The sequence below is a fragment of the Lissotriton helveticus genome, chromosome 4_1 (genome assembly GCF_964261635.1).
Source record: "Lissotriton helveticus chromosome 4_1, aLisHel1.1, whole genome shotgun sequence".
NCBI classification, from domain to species: domain Eukaryota; kingdom Metazoa; phylum Chordata; class Amphibia; order Caudata; family Salamandridae; genus Lissotriton; species Lissotriton helveticus.
In genome coordinates this window covers 193,973,177-193,993,380 of record NC_136063.1, presented here as the reverse complement: position 1 = coordinate 193,993,380, position 20,204 = coordinate 193,973,177, and positions in this window count along the sequence as shown.

Here is a 20,204-nt window from a genome sequence, read left to right as displayed (position 1 = left end):
ACCTCCACCTTTGCTCCACTCTGGCATGGGCAAAGTCAGCGATACAAAAGGGGATGATGGAAGGAGCGTTTGAGCAAATCAAACACTCACCCCCAGTCAACTGATTTGGGTTTAATCCATCACCATTCTTTAGCTCACTCAGCCTCCCCGGTTCAGACATGGACATATGCAAATCAGTCTGACCCTGTGCCTCATGGGAACAGTCCAGCCCGAACTGCCATGCCATGTCGTCCCTGGACCGGAAACAAGCATCCTGGGACCGGTTTCGGATTCATAATCCTCATCAGCCAGGCTATCGTGAATCCAGTGGCCAAGTGAGCAAGGGACTCATGTCTGAGCATACCCTGCCAACTTAGGGCGAACAAAGCGATACAAAAGGGGATGATGGACGGAGCGTTTGAGCAAATCAAACACTCACCCCCAGTCAACTGATCTGGGTTTAATCCATCACCATTCTTTAGCTCACTCAGCCACCCCAGTTCAGAGATGGCCATATGCAAATCAGTCTGACCCTGTGCTTCATGGGAACAGTCCAGCCCGAACGGCCAAGCCATGTCTTCCCTGGACCGGAAACAAGCATCCAGGGACCGGTTTCAGATTCATAATCCTCATCAGCCAGGCTATCTTGAATCCAGTGGCCAAGTGAGCAAGGGACTCACGTCTGAGCATACCCTGCCAACTTAGGGCGAACAAAGCGATACAATAGGGGATGATGGACAGAGCGTTTGAGCAAATTAAACACTCACCCCCAGTCAACTGATCTGGGTTTAATCCATCACCATTCTTTAGCTCACTCAGCCACCCCAGGTCAGACATGGCCATATGCAAATCAGTCTGACCCTGTGCCTCATGGGAACAGTCCAGCCCGAACTGCCAAGCCATGTCTTCCCTGGACCGGAAACAAGCATCCTGGGACCGGTTTTGGATTCATAATCCTCATCAGCCAGGCTATCTTGAATCCAGTGGCCAAGTGAGCAAGGGACTCACGTCCGAGCATGCCCTGCCAACTTAGGGCGAACAAAGTGATACAAAAGGGGATGATGGACGGGGCGTTTGAGCAAATTAAACACTCACCCCCAGTCAACTGATCTGGGTTTAATCCATCACCATTCTTTAGCTCACTCAGCCACTCCAGTTCAGACATGGCCATATGCAAATCAGTCTGACCCTGTGCCTCATGGGAACAGTCCAGCCCGAACTGCCAAGCCATGTCTTCCCTGGACCGGAAACAAGCATCCTAGGACCGGTTTCGGATTCATAATCCTCATCAGCCAGGCTATCTTGAATCCAGTGGCCAAGTGATCAAGGGACTCACGTCTGAGCATACCCTGCCAACTTAGGGCGAACAAAACGATACAAAAGGGGATGATGGACGGAGCGTTTGAGCAAATCAAGCACTCACCCCCAGTCAACTGATCTGGGTTTAATGCATCACCATTCTTTGGCTCACTCAGCCACCCCAGTTCAGACATGGCCATATGCAAATCAGTCTGACCCTGTGCCTCATGGGAACAGTCCAGCCCGAACTGCCAAGCCATGTCTTCCCTGGACCGGAAACAAGCATCCTGGGACCGGTTTCGGATTCATAATCCTCATCAGCCAGGCTATCTTGAATCCAGTGGCAAAGTGAGCAAGGGACTCATGTCTGGGCATACCCTGCCAACTAAGGGCGAACAAAGCGATACAATAGGGGATGATGGACGGACCATTTGAGCAAATCAAACACTCACCCCCAGTCAACTGATCTGGGTTTAATCCATCACCATTCTTTAGCTCACTCAGCCACCCCAGTTCAGACATGGGCATATGCAAATCAGTCTGACCCTGTGCCTCATGGGAACAGTCCAGCCCGAACTGCCAAGCCATGTCTTCCCTGGACCGGAAACAAGCATCCTGGGACCAGTTTCGGATGCATAATCCTCATCAGCCAGGCTATCTTGAATCCAGTGGCCAAGTGAGCAAAGGACTCACGTCTGAGCATACCTTGCCAACTTAGGGCGAACAAAGCGATACAAAAGGGGATGATGGACGGAGCGTTTGAGCAAATCAAACACTCACCCCCCGTCAACTGATCTGGGTTTAATCCATCACCATTCTTTAGCTCACTCAGCCACCCCAGTTCAGACATGGCCATATGCAAATCAGTCTGACCCTGTGCCTCATGGGAACAGTCCAGCCCGAACTGCCAAGCCATGTCTTCCCTGGACCGGAAACAAGCATCCTGGGACCGATTTTGGATTCATAATCCTCATCAGCCAGGCTATCTTGAATCCAGTGGCCAAGTGTGCAAAGTGGGCAAAATCATGCCTGGTGAAAAAAGTGACTCCCTCTTGCTTGATGGTCTTGCTAAGTCATAGAGTGTCTGGCGTAGGAGAAAGTTGCCAAAATACACTAAAATAGTGCGAGGGTATTGTGTTGAAGACTGGAGACATTTGAAAGGTGTTAATGGGAAACCGTGAGCAGCACGCTGTATCTCCTTCTCCCAGTCCCAGGATTGCAACTCAGGAAATGCGCCTTTAAAAAGCGTGATCATATAGGCCCTGGGATCACTCCCTTCCACCCCTTCTGAGATCCCAAGAAAGCGAAGGTTGTTGCGTCGCTTTCTTCTCTCTTGTTCCTCGAGCTTCAGCATTAAGTCCTTGTCTATGCCTTTATGCTTGTCTCCCTGTACTTCCAGGGAAGAGAAGTCTTTCTTAAGGTTCTCCGTGCACACCTCAACTGACGATATTCTATCAGCGATTTCTGCACAAGTGCGACCCACTTTCCTTATTGCACCTTGTACCTTTTGTGTAGCTTGTCGATTTTTTCTATTGTCCGACTTAACTTTTTCTTGGAAGCTCCTAATTGAGTGTAGAACTTCTGCAAGGGTGGGATCATCCTTGCCCCTTGAGTTACCACCTCGAGTCACATTTTGAGTAAAGAGTTGCCACTGGAGCATACAGTACATTCCGAGGGAGTTGCCAGCTGAGAATATAAATAGTCCCACCTGAGTTTGGGATTGCTTCCGTGGTCCAAGGTCACCCCACTCTTATGTCTGCTTTGCCTTTTCCTTTTTACCCCACAACTTCTCCTTTTGTGCCGCGGTTTGCCATAAAACCTCGGAGTCCGTGCTACTTCAATCAATCAATCAATCATAGCATTTGTATAGCGTGCTACTCACCCGGAAGGGTCTCAAGGCGCTGGGGTGGTGGGTCCGTTACTGCTCGAAGAGCCAGGTCTTGAGTTGCTTCCTGAAGGAGAGATGGCCCTGGGTCAGCCGAAGGTGGATGGGGAGGGAGTTCCAAGTCTTGGCTGCCAGGTAGGAGAAGGATCTTCCTCCGGTGGTGGCTCTGCGGATGCGGGGTACGGTGGCGAGGGCGAGGCTGGTCGATCGTAGCTGGCGGGTGGGCGTGTAGAAGGTCAGGCGGTTGTTGAGGTACTTGGGGCCCAGGTCGTGGAGAGCCTTGTGTGCGTGGGTGAGGAGCCTGAACGTGATCCTCTTGCTGACGGGGAGCCAGTGCAGGTCTCTCAGGTGGCCGGAGATGTGGCTGTGTCGGGGGATGTCTAGGACGAGTCGTGCGGAGGCGTTCTGGATGCATTGGAGTCTTTTCTGAAGTTTGGCTGTGGTTCCGGCGTAGAGGGTGTTCCCGTAGTCCAGTCAGCTGGTGCCGAGCGCCTGGGTGACCGTCTTCCTGGTATCGGTGGGGATCCATCGGAAGATCTTACGGAGCATGCACAGGGTGTTGAAGCATGATGATGAGACGGCGTTGACTTGTCTGGTCATCGAGAGGGAGGAGTCCAGGATGAAGCCCAGGTTGCGTGCGTGGTCCGTTGGCTTGGGAGTGGTGCCCAGGGCAGGGGGTCACCAGGAGTCGTCCCAGGCGGAGGGCGATGATCCCAGGATGAGGACTTTCGTCTTGTCTGAGTTCAGTTTCAGGCGGCTGTTCTTCATCCATTCGGCAATGTCTTTCATCCTTTCCTGGAGGCTGGTTCTGGCGGTGGCGGGGTCGTTGGTGAGGGAGAGGATCAGCTGGGTGTCGTCGGCGTAGGAGATGATTTTGAGGTTGTGTTGGCGTGCGATGGCTGCGAGGGGGCTCATGTAGACGTTGAAGAGGGTTGGGCTGAGTAATGATCCTTGTGGTACGCCGCAGATGACTTCGGTGGCCTCGGATCTGAACGGGGGAGGCGGACTCTTTGAGTTCTTCCGGCGAGGAACAAGATGATCCACTTCAGTACCTTCTCTTGGATCCCGATGTTGCTGAGGCGCTGTACTAGGGTGCGGTGGCAGACAGTGTCGAACGCTGCAGAGAGGTCCAGGAGGATGAGGGCCGCTGTTTCCCCGTTGTCGAGCAGGGATCTGATGTCATCGGTGGCTTCGATCAGTGCGGTCTCGGTGCTGTGGTTGGCTTGAAAACCGGACTGCGAGGGGTCGAGGGATCCGTTCATCTCGAGGAAGGCGGCAAGCTGTCTGTTGACGGTCTTCTCGATGACTTTGGCAGGAAAAGGGAGGAGCGAGATGGGGCGGAAGTTCTTGAGGTCGGTGGAGTCCGCTGTTGGTTTCTTCAGGAGGGCGCTGAGCTCGGCGTGCTTCCAGCTCTCTGGGAAGGTGGCGGTGTGGAAGGAGGTGTTGATGATGTTCCGGAGTTGGGGTGCGATGATGGAGTCGGCCTTGTTGAAGACGTGGTGGGGGCAGGGGTCGGTTGGTGATCCGGAGTGGATGGTGTTCATCGTGCGGGTGGTGTCTTTGGTGCTGACCGGGGTCCAGGCGCAGAGGGCGGTGGTGGGGGGCGTTGGTTCGGTGGTTAGGTGCGTGGTTGGTGCGCCCCTAATCATGTCTCCCTCCATCACTGGATGTGGATAGCCCAGTCTCTTACATCTCAGATTCCTCAGTTCCAGAATTAATTTTACCCCTTTTGTCGGGTGTCATTATCTGCTGATATGATGTATCAGCTGGGTTCCCTTGTGGCATGGCAACCGAAATTGCCGTCTCCTTGACCATAGATTATTTTTCGGCTGCCCTTACGTCTGGGTTTGGGAGATCCATTAAAGTGCCATTCTCTGCTTGCTTTGTCCCTACATCGGTAACAACTGAAGCTAGCTCCCCGGCTGCGCCCGAGTTTACTTGCGGTGCGGAGCTGATTGGGGCTGTGGTTAGATGTGGGATTGAGACTGGAATTTCTTGAGCCATCGGTAAGGAGGCTAGGGAGTCTTGAAGCCCGGTCCCGGTGTCTTCCAAGGACTTGCCTAGCCAGCCTTCAGATGGTGACCCTCCAGCAAGCTCGGGCTTGGAAGTTTTCCCCTGAATAGAACCAAAGATATTAGAGATTAGAGGCTGAGAGCTGAGTGATTGGGCAGTATTAGCAGGTTTAGTTTGTTTTCCTTGTAGTCTCTTTACTTGCTTAATCGTTAAGTCGATTCTGTCTGCAGACTTCCCCCATTCTACTTGCACCCTGCTTTTTGCCCCTCAGGTTTCCGGGTGCCTCTGATGAACTTCTGATGTTCCGGGGTGACCTGGCTGTGTGGCAGCAGCTTCATTTGTGACAGGAGATGAAACAATACTATTTTTACTCTTAATAGTTATAGCCCCTCGCCCCGTCATTTTTACTTGCTTGCCTTCTTTCTCCAGGGGACGAAGTACCATCTGTCTCCGGTTTCTGAACTGGGTCCGGCTACAATGCAAAACGCTTCTCTCCGTGCCTGCGCTGATCAAGAGCAGGGGGAAAGATGATAGGATTACGTCGAGGCTGCGCTCCGTTGAGAGCCAACGCAGGGCAATGCCAGATGAGGATGTTGGAGGTGAGCGGTTCTCCGTTGATGGTCCCGTCTGGCATCTCAACATCTCTCAGCGCCCTTTCCGATCCTTGAACCACGCAGATATCACGGTAATCCTGAGGCAGACCTCCTACTCCATACGATGAAAATAATTGGCAGTAATGACTCGGGTAAAATTCAGGTGGGATTCAGCGTCTTTCGTGCAGGCTGTGATAGCATCACAGCATTAGTTGGTGTCAGATTAAGGGTCATATCAGATGGAGCTCCATCGGGTAGCCGCTACTCAGTCACCATCTTGTCCCACACTAAGCTCTTTCTACTGAAAAAAGTAAATGGACCTTATGTAAATAATTTAATTCTCCTCGAGTCAAGAGTAAAGTTGGGGCAACGTATTCTGTTCTCGTAAATTTTCCAACTTTGCATTTGTTCTGTACTGTACAGCACACACAAAAACTTGAAATAGTTATAAGTATGTATATAAATTGCATTGTGTACTGCAAGTATAACCTTCCATCGGTGCAGGGACAGAATATCGAGTACAAAATATCGAGTTGCACAATTATAGAGTCATTATTATCCTGGGTCACGAATATCAACAGCAAGAATATCATGTTCAAGAATATCGCTTAAAGGTAAGCTATATCGAAAATATCGTAGTGTTTAATATTGTTTGGAAAAATATAGTTGTTAAAAATATCACTTTTTATTATTATGCATTTTAGTATACATGTATATATATATGTGATGAATGTTTTATGTATAAGATTTGTGTGTATGTTTAATATATGTGTTACATTCTTTGTAGAATTTTGCGTTTTTAGTTCCGTAGTATGTTGTGGGTTCATAGGGGAATAGGGTGGGAAGTAATTCGATTATATTACATTTATTGAGTAATATTTATGTATTAATATTTGTTTAATTGAGATGTTATAGTGTTAAATGTGTAAAGTAATGTGTTATTAATTAATTGATAATTGGTTGTTAAGTGGAGAAGTGTGGCTCAGGGGTTAGAGGCAGCAGACCCGGAAGCTGAGATCGGTCCTGGACCAGGGTTCAATTCCCGCCTCGGCGGGTCTTGGGCTAAAAATTCCACGGACTCGATAATTCTCGCCCCGGTGCTTCCTCGACTCACGGGTTCACACTCTGCGACTCTGGGCAATAGCTTGCTTAATCTCCACAACGGCCCCTCGCGGCGGGATGCCTGACTTTCACCTTGTGGATACCCTGCTATCTCACAGGGGAATACCAGGAAGGGTTCCCTAAGCAAGCGCCGGGAAACCCATTGTGGGTAGCTGTGCGCTATATAAGCTCAACTACATTTACATTTACATTAATTTTAATAAATTCATTGGTAATTAATTATGGTAATTGTGTAATTAATTTTAGGTGTATGTTGTGGTGTTTATAGATATAAATGATGGGAAGAAATTTGTTTTATTATTTATGATTTAATAATTGTTTGTTAATTAATTTGAATTAATGAATTGCGTCTTAGTTTTGGTAATTGTGTAATGAATTATGTTTGTGTGTGGTAGTTTTTATAGGTGTAAAGGGTGGGAAGTAAATTATTTTTAATTAATGAATTAATAATAAGTTGTTAATTATTTTTTATTAATTAATTGGTTATTAATGATGGTAATTGTGTAATTAATGTTATGTGTGTTGTGGTTTTTATAGGAGTAAAGGGTCAGGAGTAATTTGTGTATAATTACTTAACATACAGTTGGTAAATAATGTTAATTGTATGATATTTATTTTGAGTAATTGTTTATTTTTTGTGTTTTGTTTTTACTTTTGAAGGGGTAAAAGTTGGGTATTAAATAAAATGATGGTATTTGATTATTAGTTGTTAATAGTAGTATTTATTCTTTTACAAATAATATAAATAATATATTATTGTGTTTAATGTAGGTGTGTGTTGTGTATATTAGAGTGTTAAAGCTTGTGTACTCAATTAATATTTTTTATTAATAAGAATTTATTTAATTGAATGTAATTAAACATGTCAAAGTGTTTTGTTATTGGTGTGGTGTTATAAGGTATGTAATAAAAAAATACATTTAAGGTTTAACTAATTTTTTTGTTTGTTAGTATTTGGTAATTTTAAATAATTATTGTTTATAAGGGTATTTATTTAATATATTAATATATTATTTGTAGGTATTTTTATATGTAACTAATAATGTATGTGTTCTTTTTATATGTTTAGTATAGTTAATTTTATATTTTGTACATTTATTTTTGGTTTTTATGAATTTTTAATTCTTTTTATATTTTTGTTTTTTTTTCAACAGTTTAAAGTGTTATTACTATTTTTTGATTCTCTGCTATCCAACACTTTCCCTACTGTTGCACTCTTTGGAGTGAGAATAGTAATTTTTAACCCTCCGCTATCCAACACTTTCCCTACTGTTACACTATTTGGAGTAGGAATTGTAATTTTTAACCCTCCGCTATCAAACATTCTCTCTACTGTTGCACTCACTGGAGTTGGAATAGTAATTTTTAACCCTCCGCTATCCAACACTTTCCCTACTGTTGCACTCTTTGGAGTGGGAATTGTCATTTTTAACCCTCCGCTATCCAACATTCTCTCTACTGTTGCACTCACTGGAGTTGGAATAGTACATTTAATCCCTCCGTTATCCAACACTTTCCCTACACTCACTGGAGTGGGAATAGTAATTTTTATCCCTCTTTTATCCAACATTTTCTTTACTGTTGTACTCTTCATTTTGAGAATTGTAATTTTTGCTCATCCGCTATCCAACACTTTCCCTACTGTTGTACTCTTTGTAGTGTGAATAGTATTTTTCCCCTCTGCTATCCAACACTTTCTCTACTGTTGAACTCAGTGGAGTGGGAATAGTAAATTTTACCCCTCCGCTATCCAACACTTTCCCTACTATTGCATTCTTTGGAGTGGGAATAGTAAATTTTGCCCCTCCGCTATCCAACACTTTCCCTACTGTTGTTATCACTGGAGTGGGAATAGTAATTTTTAACCCTCCGCTATCCAACACTCTCCCTACTGTTGCACTCTATGGAGTGGGAATAGTAATTTTTGCCCCTCCCCTATCCAACATTTTCCCTACTGTTGCTATCACTGGAGTGAGAATAGTAATTTTTTCCCCTCCGCTATCCAACACTTTTCCCACTGTTGCTATCACTGGAGTGGAAGTAGTGATTTTTACCATTCCGCTAAACCTACTGTTGCCCTCACTGGAGTTGGAATAATAAATGTAAATATTTTGCTATCCAACACCTTCCCTACCATTGAACGTATTGTATTGGGAAGTGTTAGTTAAATTTGTTTTAAATAGCTTAATGCATTTTTTTAATTATTGATATATATTATATATATATATATATATATATATATATATATATATATATATATATATATATATATATATATATATATTACCTACTGGCGGTCGCCAGTAGGTATATATAGTTAGGATTTTTTCTCTATGGGTTTTTTGAAAATTCTATGTCTAATAACTTTGGCGTTTGTGGACGGAATCGGCTGAAATTTTCAGGAAAATGGCACATTTTGTTTCTGAGCAGCCCTTGAAAATTTGGGGGGGGTTCGTCCAGTGGGGGCCGAGAAAAAAGGGGGGTCCCAAAACGTGTTTTTAACATTGAGTTTTCCATAGGGCGGTTGGCCTCACTTTTAGCCCGAACGGCTGAATGGATTTGCACGAAACTTGGCAAAATTGTAGGGACTGGTAGCCCGATGTGCCTTTTGTAGGTCTCAATATATGTGCTCCAGTGGATTTTGAGAAATTAACGTTTAAAAAAAGATATATATCTGTAACAGCGGACCGGTTAGCGCTCTGGTTCGCGGACTTTTCGCGCAACGGAGCTTTGTGAAGCGAAGCTGATTGGTTCTCCGGCGTCTGTCAACATTCCAAACAGTCCGTAGCGGCCGCCATCTTGTCTCTCGGTAGGATCGAGAGACAAGAGGAGGTCAAAACAAAGGGGGAAATAACTATAAGGGGGCATAGTAGATCCTCGCTGACCCCCTAGGTTTGATGTGGAGGTTTTAAAAGGGCCCCGCGGGGCAAAAAAAAATAATAAAAATAATAATCGAACGGCTGAATGGATTTGCACGAAACTTGGCAAAATATTAGGGACTGGTAGCCCGATGTGCCTTTGCTAGGTCTCAATATATGTGCTCCAGTGGATTTTGAGAAATTAACGTTCAAAAAAAGATATATATCTGTAACAGCGCTCCGCTTCGCGTAACGGAGGTTTGCGAAGCTGATTGGTCATTCTGTCACTGGGCTATAGTTGGGCTACATCTGGCTGATATTTGGGCTACATTTGTTTTTTTGTGTGTCTGGCGGCCATCTTTGGGCTACATTGGGCTACATTGGGCTTCATTGGGCTACATTCGGCTAATTAGCAAATAGCTCATCGCAAACTAGGAATGGTAAAGAATCGCTATTTATTCCTTAAAGTTCGCTATTTAGGAAATGCAAATAACTTTGATGATACATATGGCGGTTCATCTCTAACAAGATAAGAAGCATAGGGATAGATTTATGATGACTGGCGCATCACCAGGGATGTGTTAGTCATTCTGTGCCGCTGTTCCGTCACCTATGGTGTGCTGCATTTACAATGCGGCGCATCACGGGGCAAAAACAGCACAGATGCGTGATGTATCTGTGCCGTAAAGGTGGCGCATTGCTGGAGTTGTATCGCAAGTGTGATGAAGCTCCAGCAAGGGTCGGGGGTGCCCCTGTCGCAGGGTTTCTGTTCTCACACAGAACTGTGGACAGAGGATTGGAACCTCGGCGAATTAGGGTGTCCCAAAACTCACGTTAGTAATCAAAAACTATTTAGCAAGCTAGGTACAGTGTCACATTGGATATAACAAACTCTCAATGTTTAGACAATCCAGAATATGAACTTATAGTACCTCAGGATACGTGGAACTCATGAACAGTCGGTCGTTATATATTTCTTAGAAACCAGAACATGGAGTTAAGAAGAACACATGTGTATTTGAAATGTTTATTTACTAATGCCGTCTTCTCAGGCGTAGTACCTTAGATAATAAAAGTACACATATTATCAGTAGCAAAATTACCAGCATAGTTACTAGTACATAAAAAGTGAATGGTGATAGTATGTTAACATGCTGTAAATGAATAAGAGTTAGCAACACTTATAAGCAGCCGCGGGCCGTGGAGGGAGTTACGGTGAGGCAGGGAGGCGGGGAGGGGGAGAAGCAGGGTGGAGAATACAAGTACACATATTATCAGTAGCAAAATTACCAGCATAGTTACTAGTACATAAAAAGCGAATGGTGACAGTATGTTAACATGCTGTAAATGAATAAGAGTTAGCAACACTTATAAGCAGCCGCGGGCCGTGGAGGGAGTTACGGTGGGGCAGGGAGGCGGGGAGGGGGAGGGGCAAGGTAGAGAGGGCTCCACCCTGCTTCTCCCCCTCCCCGCCTCCCTGCCTCACCGTAACTCCCTCCACGGCCCGCGGCTGCTTATATCTCACCCTCCCTAATACACATATTATATTATTTGCTAAGAAGGTCTCTTTGTGTTGGTTTAGGGCGTGCCCATACTTTAGTGTCTTAGATTTGAAGGAATCACATCAGCATACACCAGCTCTCTCTTCATGTGAACCGCATCAACTGTTGTGTATGTGTGTTCGGCAAAGCAATATAAAACCCGCCTCATGCCCAGAATTGGCAGAAGTTGCACTTATGTTATGAGTATGAAGTCGTGGAGATCAGACCTCATAACAATTCTGTATCGTGTTGTTCTTGAAACTTTAGCACTCGCTGTACAGATATAGTTTAACAAGTAAAGCAGATAGTAGACCAATAACATATTATTCTCATGTAAACCACGATGAACTACTAGGTGGAAAGCTAAAGCAACAACTAAATGTCGTGTGCAGAAGTTGCAAAAAAGGAAAAATGGCGTTTAAACCGGTAATGAGCCCATGCTAACTTAACACGGTGTAAAGATATCCAGGACCTAGATGACACCTCCCCATGATCCGGAAACGAACTGAATAAGATAATAGAAGTGCCATCTCATGAGAGCAGATTGCAAGTTTATATGTGGACGGTCCGCAAGGTAAAGCATTAAAAACTAGGAAAATTCAATGCTAAAGAAAAATAAAACAGCCAAGTACTTTATCGAGTCTTAAGCCAATAGGCAAGGTAAATAATAAAAACTTGACAATTAAGTCAATGAATTGTCAATGAAATGCTAGTACTCAGCATATGAAACATGAAAAAGGTCTATGACATAACTGTGTATGCAAAATAAGCTGCAACAGCCTCCAACAGGAAGTCACCGTCTTCATCCGAAAACAGTTCAGCCATCCAATTTAAAAGCGGAAAAGAACATACGTGCTCTCCCAGCACCGGATCCTCTATCACCATCAGAGGACAGCTCGGTGGGTTTTCAAGAAAGCTGTGTTCCAAGAAAGACTGTGCTGCCGCCAGTAAATTCCAGGGACCAAGTAGTCCATGCATCAATGCCACAGCCATAATCCTTTCGCCAGGACAAACCAACTCGTGAGTAATGATAGGAGTCATCAGCTGATTAAAGTCGACGTCAGGAGAAACCGGTCCGCAGAGACACAAATCAATGGCCCAATCGAAATCACAGGTCAGGCAGTGAAATACAGGCTGGACACAGGTGAAGTAGGAGAACCGAAAAGATAATCCATATGCCGTGCTTAATATCGCCAACGGCATTGTGCCATAATATTCTAGCATGCGATTGCGGAACAGTGTCAGCAGCTGCAGGGTCGGAGGTTGCATAGGAGGGACATCCATATTTAAAAATGTAAAAAAGCACAAGAGCGTCCGCTGGTAATGCAAGTAAAAATGCAATCCACGAACCAGAGTGGAGAAAATGGAATGAAAGGGAGCAGGGATGACTCCAAAGATTTTCTCAAATGAAGTCACGAGACCACTGGTAACAACTTTAAAAAAGTGTGCCAGGGATTTTGTGGAGGATGCGTTAAAGATAGTCGGAAACATGTTGCTGAAATTGAAAGGCAAACCTGTGTACGGGTGTTCGCTATGTGAAGTACGAAAGTTTCACGGGCCGAACTCAAGGCCACCTCTCTCTGAGACAAAAGAGCTCTTATTCTTGTCATGCCGTTGAAACGTGTCCCAAGGTTGGTATTTGTGGCCAGATTGAAAACTCCCTATGTTCATGTGTGGGAGGAAATAGAACATTTCTGCAGCAAATAACCCGTTCACTTACTGTTACGATAAAAGGAATACTTTTAATTAACTCAGAACAATCTTCATTATTGAGCATCAAATAACTACCATTTTCCAACAACTTGAACGTGGGGATGATAGCAGGAACTGGCGTGCCTTGCAACACGCAAGCCATATTTGGTCGGTGTTTGTTGCATGAATCGTGTAACTGTATGTGCCTACACATTAGTGAATGATCTGGCGTCTCAGTGCATTCCTCTCCATTCAGATAAACTTCTTGATCATCTTTGAAACATCTGTATGTGTATGGAAGCGACCAGACCTCATGAACAAAAGCACTACCTAAAGGTTCATAAAGACCTATTGGTATATATTTCATACAATTTGAAAACTTATATAAAGCAAAAGGCAGCGTTATTAAACCGTGGATAAGGCATGTTGCCAAAAAACCCGCAATCCTCTGCTGATGATGTCACTGAGCATGTCATGAATGATGTAATATGTGACATCATCAGTAGTGGATTATGGGTAATAGTATCTCTAGTTTACTCCCCTATAGCTGTCTTTCTTTTAACATAAGTGTGTGTTTCCTTCCCTTATACTTACTGTTTTTGGTTCGCTTCCAGTTCGCGTACCAGCGAGCGAACTAGGAAGCGAAGTAAGAGAAATAGAGGTTGGCACAGTTCCAAATATTGTACCAATTTTTTAATAACGGGGAGGTAGTTCTGAAAAGAACTTTTTTTTTTATTTTTCTGAACATTTTTTTAATGTTTTTGAATTTTTCGGAACAGTTTTATATTTTTTTGGGTTTTTCTTGGAGGGGGCAATGAAAACGATTCATTGTAAAGGGCTCAACAGGAGCAACAAAACAAAAAAAAGAAGTATTTATTATTTTGGGCGTTTCGGACAAACTTGCATATGATAGTCAATAGCTCTGTTGATCAGAGTGATGCTTCTTTCTCCGTAGGAAATGAATCCATCGCAAAATACGCAGGTGTGTTTTACTTCACCAAATCTCATTTGTATATTTGGCACCATCTCCCTGCCCTCTGGTCCCGTTACTTCCGGTACAACAGATCTTCTGGCCATAATAGGGAGATTATCTAGGTCGTTCCGAAACTGTGCAGCACTGTAGTTGTTAGGATGCCACCTAGTCATATGGCGATGCATTGTGTAGTTTCCGAAACTGTATTTTTTGTCGGTCCCTCTGGACAGTCTATCTTGACATATAAGGCAAGTTACGTATCTTGCATTTACTTTTTTCTGACCTTTGGGAATTTTAAAAAATTGCCAAATGAAGTTTTCTTTCCGGTGAGACGTCTTGGGCTGCTCAGGCAAAAACTGCCTCTCTTCGTGCTCGTCCTCCTGTTCCTCTTCTTCTTCTTCTTGTTGAATTACAACTTGAGCAGGTGGTCCTCTCTTCCTTGGAGGTGGTGGAGGTGGTGGGGAAGCACCAGCTGAAGCTACTAAAGAAGCCATTGCTCAGTGATCACAAAGGGTCTTTCTCTCACAATGATGAAAGTCAGAGTGAGGAAAGAAGGAGGGATTTTCATCATTTGGGAAAAACAAGAGTTCTCAACCAATCAAAAGTGTTCATTTTAGATTATATGACCTAGTCTTACATCATTAGGAAACCAAAAGTGAAATGAACCAATGAAAAGTGTTATTACCAAGTCACATGACCTGCTGTGTTTACGTTACGCGCTTTGCAGGGCCTCCCGGTTTGCTTCCAGAAACCTGCGCTTTGGCACTCGCTTCGCGTACCAGTTCGCTAACGTAGCACGTCATATGACGTATCACGCGACAACGTGGAACGTCATGCGGACGGGAGGCGTCACGATGTTGTTTTCTAACGCGGCACTTGCGGTAAAGAAACGTTTACCGGCTCGCGGTCTATTTCGCGGCATCAAGGTCAGCTAACGGGAAGCTTCCCGATTCGCGAAGCGGGAACGAAGAAAAAAAAATATTTAAAAAAAAAATTATTCATAAACATATAAAATATATTTTTGGATTTAAATAAGAATACATTTTACAGCTACAGATATTAGCTGTTAAAAAACCAATGAAATTCACAGAAAAAACCATAGGTTATAGACCATATATAGTTAGGAATTAGCATTTACAAAACCTTGAAAATTCACTGAAAAAACCATAGGTTATAGACCATATATAGTTAGGAATTAGCATTTAGAAAACCTTATTTTACTCACACAAAACCATTGAAATTCCATATATAGTTAGTTGCACTAACTATATATCGCGCACCCGCAATCCACTGCTGATGATGTCACATATTACATCATTCATGACATGGTCAGTGACATCACTGATGACATCACTGATGACATCTCAAATGACATCACTGATGACAACATCCAGTGACTGTATGTTTCTGTAAAGTTAAAATATGTCTTAGATATTGAAGAATGAGTGGATGTATAAGTGTCTGGATGAAGGATTTAGTAGGTGCGTGACTGACTGTATGAGTGAGTGATTAAATGTGTCTCACTGAATGCATGGGTTAGTGACTAAACTGTCTTAATTTGTGCATCATTATGTCTGTTGTGATGTAAACTGCTGCATGTGTTGATCATTAGCTATACGAGAGGCTATATGTGTTATTGATTGATTGCCCAAGTATTTGTATGGGAGACTGAGTGTGTGTGTGGCTGGCTGGGAGGTGTGTGACTCTGTGCAGATCAATGTGTACTTGTATCAATGATTGTATAACAGAGTAAGTATGTGTTAGTATATGTTTCAAAATGTAAGGTGCTCTATGTTTAACTGTATAGATTAGAAAATGGAAGTGTGATTGATTATTTACAGGACTGACTAGGTGTGTGGGTAACTCCATGGATGAGTGACAGAGTGTGAGAGTCTGTATAGGTGTATGAGTGCATATGATAGTGTTGTAAAGATGAGTGATTGTATGTATGAATGATTGTATGGGTAAATGAGTGAATGTGTGTGTAAACATAGGAATCACTGAGTGCGTATGTAGTAACTAGTATTGGTGTGTCAATGGTTTCAAAAATTATACTCTGTATTTAACACTGGGTGTAACAGAGGTTATATTAAAGTGTGAGGAGATGCATTGTATTGTCACATGAATGATATCATCAGTGATGTGGTCATTGATGTCAAATGAGATGTCATCAGTGATGTCAACAGTGATGTCATTTGAGATGTCATCAGTGATGTCATTTGAGATGTTATCAGTGATGTCATTTGAGATGTCATCAGTGATGTCATTTGAGATGTCATCAGTGATGTCATCAGTGATGTCACTGACCATGTCATGAATGATGTAATATGTGACATCATCAGCAGTGGATTGCGGGTGCGCGATATATAGTTAGTGCAACTAACTATATATGGAATTTCAATGGTTTTGTGTGAGTAAAATAAGGTTTTTTAAATGCCAATTCCTAACTATATATGGTCTATAACCTATGGTTTTTTCAGTGAATATATATATATATATATATATATATGTATCCTCCACCAAAGCAATCCTCAGACTCTGCGCGCTCAACTGTGGGTGCTCAGCTACGGGGCCGGATCCTGGCCCAATTACTTTTTTCCACCAAGAAAGCGGCACTCAGGGTTTATAAGGTTAAACAATCTTGCTTTATTTCTCCAGCACGGACCAACGCGTTTCAGCCATCACAGGCTTTGTTCACGGTAAGTGAGCTTTTTTCTATGTCCACTATTTATCCCAACTGGCAGTAAAGGTGCATTATGGGACTAGTAGTTTGTTATAATTATTTCATAATATATACATGCAATGTGTGTCCGCAATATTTACATTTAAGTGCATTCTTTGATGTTTATGCGCACACAGTTATTTACATCCCATATTTATGTCATATGCAGAGTGTATTACTCATGTAAACAATTTAGTTGTATAGTACATCACTATCTTTTCTGATCGCTCTGGTTTGCGTGCCATAAGCAGGTTACCCTTAAATTTACATTATGTACAGAATGCATTGATGTTCTTGGTTTAGTACCAACTTCAATTTGCTCATGTTAATTTCACACGTATCTCTTTCTTGTCTGGGTATAGTACCCAATCCTCTTGTCTCTGCATCATTTTGACATGTTACAATTTTTACATTTTTAATCTAGATGTACGTAAAGTTCCTCATCAAAGTTCATACAACGGGGCATCTTGGTTTTGAGCCTGATTATGAGTTTCGATTCAATCGGTCGCAATTTGCGTAGTCTATTGCCACCTCTTTCGTCCAACTTGACCATGTGTATCCCAAAGTAGGACATTGCTCTCCAATCACCTTTCTGACATGATAACATGTGTTTGGCTGTTGCATATGCCATGTCTTTATTCTTCACAGCCCGGATGTGTTCTAATATCCGTTTTTTTAGAGCACAGGTTGTGCTTCCAATGTAGCATGACCCACATTTGCATTGTATCACATACACTACATGTGAGGAAGAGCAGGTAATTTTTCCTTCAATGGGCGTTTTCTTCCCATCTGGTTCATCATATGTGTTTTTGTTCAGGCCAATTTTGCACGCTTTACATATATTGCATTTTCGAAATCCATTTCGTTGTTCAGTCAACCAATTGTTTCCATTTTTTGACTTATTGGATTTGAAATGGCTATTCACAAGATGGTCTTTTAGTGATGATGGTTTTTTGTAACTTATCATTGGGCCATCACCAACTATTTTTCTCAAATCAGGATCCCCTGATATCAAATGCCAGTATTTTTTGATTTTACTTTTGATGATGCCACTTTCCTTACTGAAGGTTGTCACAAATCTTGGTGGTCCATCTATTTTGTCTTTCATTGTTTTCCTTGTTAGTATCACAGATCTTGTTCTCAGTTCAGCTTTTTTCTTACTTTTTTCCAATATTCTTTCACTGTATCCTCTTGATCTCAGTCTTTCTGTGGTTTCCATGATTTTATACCACGGGGCATCTTGGTTTTGAGCCTGATTATGAGTTTCGATTCAATCTGTTGTAATTTACGTAGTCTATTGCCACCTCTTTCGTCCAACTTGACCATGTGTATCCCAAAGTAGGACATTGCTCTCCAATCACCTTTCTGACATGATAACATGTGTTTGGCTGTTGCATATGCCATGTCTTTATTCTTCACAGCCCGTATGTGTTCTAATATCCGTTTTTTTAGAGCACAGGTTGTGCTTCCAATGTAGCATGACCCACATTTGCATTGTATCACATACACTACATGTGAGGAAGAGCAGGTAATTTTTCCTTCAATGGGCGTTTTCTTCCCATCTGGTTTGCAACACACGGAAATGCTAATGAGTATGATTGAGTTGTGTTTAACCAACAGTGTATTCCTCTTTGATAACCAACTATACAAGCAAGAATGTGGAACGGCCATGGGAATTTCATTTTCACCCAACTACGCCAACATCACCATGGGTTGGTGGGAGAAGCTAGTTGCATGGGATCCCGTAAACCAATCAGACCTGGACAAAATAATACTGTGGGTTCGTTACATCGACGACCTGTTTTTAATCTGGAGTGGTACAGAAAGTGACTTTAACACATACTTCATGAAACTATGTGACAATGACATTGGACTACAGTTCACCCATACCACCAGTAAACAAGAAATTGATTTCCTGGACATAAAAGTATATGTTGAAAACGGACAATTACAAACGACACTATTCAGGAAACAAACGGCCACAAACAGTATTCTCCATGGAACTAGTTTCGACCCACAGCCCTTACTGGCAAGCATCCCATATGGCGAATTTATTTGCATGAAAAGAAACTGCTCAAAAGAACAAGATGCGGAAAATAAAATCATGGAAACCACAGAAAGACTGAGATCAAGAGGATACAGTGAAAGAATATTGGAAAAAAGTAAGAAAAAAGCTGAAATGAGAACAAGATCTGTGATACTAACAAGGAAAACAATGAAAGACAAAATAGATGGACCACCAAGATTTGTGACAACCTTCAGTAAGGAAAGTGGCATCATCAAAAGTAAAATCAAAAAATACTGGCATTTGATATCAGGGGATCCTGATTTGAGAAAAATAGTTGGTGATGGCCCAATGATAAGTTACAAAAAACCATCATCACTAAAAGACCATCTTGTGAATAGCCATGGTTGACTGAACAACGAAATGGATTTCGAAAATGCAATACATGTAAAGCGTGCAAAATTGGCCTGAACAAAAACACATATGATGAACCAGATGGGAAGAAAACGCCCATTGAAGGAAAAATTACCTGCTCTTCCTCACATGTAGTGTATGTGATACAATGCAAATGTGGGTCATGCTACATTGGAAGCACAACCTGTGCTCTAAAAAAACGGATATTAGAACACATCCGGGCTGTGAAGAATAAAGACATGGCATATGCAACAGCCAAACACATGTTATCATGTCAGAAAGGTGATTGGAGAGCAATGTCCTACTTTGGGATACACATGGTCAAGTTGGACGAAAGAGGTGGCAATAGACTACGCAAATTGCGACAGATTGAATCGAAACTCATAATCAGGCTCAAAACCAAGATGCCCCGTGGTATGAACTTTGATGAGGAACTTTACGTACATCTAGATAAAAAATGTAAAAATTGTAACATGTCAAAATGATGCAGAGACAAGAGATTTGGGTACTATACCCAGACAAGAAAGAGATACGTGTGAAATGAACATGAGCAAATTGAAGTTGGTACTAAACCAAGAACATCAATGCATTCTGTACATAATGTAAATATAAGGGTAACCTGCTTATGGCACGCAAACCAGAGCGATCAGAAAAGATAGTGATGTACTATACAACTAAATTGTTTACATGAGTAATACACTCTGCATATGACATAAATATGGGATGTAAATAACTGTGTGCGCATAAACATCAAAGAATGCACTTAAATGTAAATATTGCGGACACACATTGCATGTATATATTATGAAATAATTATAACAAACTACTAGTCCCATAATGCACCTTTACTGCCAGTTGGGATAAATAGTGGACATAGAAAAAAGCTCACTTACTGTGAACAAAGCCTGTGATGGCTGAAACGCGTTGGTCCGAGCTGGAGAAATAAAGCAAGATTGTTTAACCTTATAAACCCTGAGTGCCGCTTTCTTGGTGGGAAAAAATATATATATATATATATGTATATATATATATATATACATATATATATATATATAAATATATATATATTCACTATAAAAACATAGGTTTCACAATCATTATAGTTAGG